The sequence below is a fragment of the Cricetulus griseus genome, chromosome 6 (assembly GCF_003668045.3).
Source record: "Cricetulus griseus strain 17A/GY chromosome 6, alternate assembly CriGri-PICRH-1.0, whole genome shotgun sequence".
NCBI lineage: Eukaryota > Metazoa > Chordata > Mammalia > Rodentia > Cricetidae > Cricetulus > Cricetulus griseus.
In genome coordinates, this window is record NC_048599.1 from 113,186,395 (window position 1) to 113,188,015 (window position 1,621).

The 1,621-nt window shown below is 49.0% G+C and overlaps 1 pseudogene; it reads right to left on the reverse strand.

The window, feature by feature from the left end:
* Nucleotides 1–557: 557 nt before the first annotated feature.
* Nucleotides 558–1,380, reverse strand: LOC100764688 (annotated as a pseudogene).
* Between the last annotated feature and the right edge of the window lie 241 nt (nucleotides 1,381–1,621).

The following is a 1,621-nucleotide window of genomic DNA, read 5'->3' on the forward strand; positions in this document are numbered from 1 at the left end:
AAGGCACAAGCTAGAAGCAGGGATTCTATTGGATAATTCTAATGAGGCATTGTACAGAGCTATTCCCATTGGTCAATGTAAATGAGGCGCTATACAGGGTTATTCAAATGAGGCGAAGTACAGAGTTATTCAAATGAGGTGAAACACAGAGTCTTTCAAATGAGGCAAAATACAGAATCATTTCTATTGGATGGTTCAAATGAGACACAGAGCCATTCCAGATCAGCATATTCTCAAGGTCTGGTGTCTGGTACAACAGACTCAATTCCCCCTCCCCCCCTCCGCGTCCAGATGGCTGACCTTGGGGGCGGAGACCTTGGGACGGAGTGTTTCTCATCGGGCGGGGGCTCAGGGGCAGGGCTCCAGGCCGGCTCACTTGGTGTTCGTTCTCGTGCCGGCCCACCTGGTGCTCGTTCTCGGGCCGGGCGTGCGGCGGGTGGCGGGGGAAGTGAAGGCCGGGGGGGGGGGGGGGGGGGGATCGGGGAAGCCGCCGACAGGAAGAAGAGGAGACAAACTTGAGAAAGAAAGGGCTAAGGGGCAGGGGTCTTTCATCAGTAGTGTGTTAACTATACAAAAAAAGACACTGTACAGTTTAAACACAAATCTTACACAGCCTTACATTTCAATTTTTTTCTTTAAAAGGAGTGAGCCGTGTACAGGGGGGTTAAATGCTTTATAGACAAAAATAACTGTGCTAGAACCAACTTATTCATCATCATCTTCTTCATCTTCGTCTTCCTCTTCTTCCTCCTCTTCCTCATCCTCTTCATTCTCCTCCTCCTCATCTTCCTCTTCCTTCTTTTTCTTGATCTTTTCTGCCTTAACCACCCCATTTTTTGCTGCATCAGGTTTTCCTTTAGCTCTGTAAGCAGCAATATCCTTTTCGTGCTTCTCCTTCAGCTTGGCAGCCTTCTTTTTGTAGGGCTGCTTGTCATCTGCAGCAGTGTTGTTCCACATCTCTCCCAGTTTCTTTGCAACATCACCAATGGACAAGCCTGGGTGTTCTCCTTTGAATTTTGGGCGATACTCAGAACAGAACAAGAAGAAGGCTGAAGGAGGCCTCTTGGGTGCATTGGGGTCCTTGAATTTCTTTTTGGTCTCCCCTTTGGGGGGATGTAGGTTTTCATTTCTCTTTACAACGAGCCTTGTCAGCCTTTGCCATGTCTTCAAATTTCCCCTTTGCTTTAGCAGACATGGTCTTCCACGTTTCTGAGCACTTCTTCGAGAACTCTGAGAAGTTGACAGAAGCATCCGGGTGCTTCTTCTTGTGTTCCTCTCGGCAAGTTTGCAGAAAGAATGCATATGAGGACATTTTGCCTCTCGGCTTCTTAGGATCTCTTTTGCCCATGTTTAGTTGATTTTCGTCCCCGAGGCACAGAGTCCCCCAGTGCCCGTCCTGCTTGCACTTGCCCCGGCGCTGTCTCTATGGAGCTCAATGTACTGCCTCGAGACAGGGTTTCTTTGTGTAGCTTTGGAGCCTATCCTGGCACTGGCTCTGGAGACCAGACTGGCCTCGAACTCACAGAGATCCGCCTGCCTCTGCCTCCCGATTGCTGGCATTAAAGGTGTGCTCCACCAATGAACGGCCACAACGATTCTTTTAGCCCTTTTTTTTTTCTTT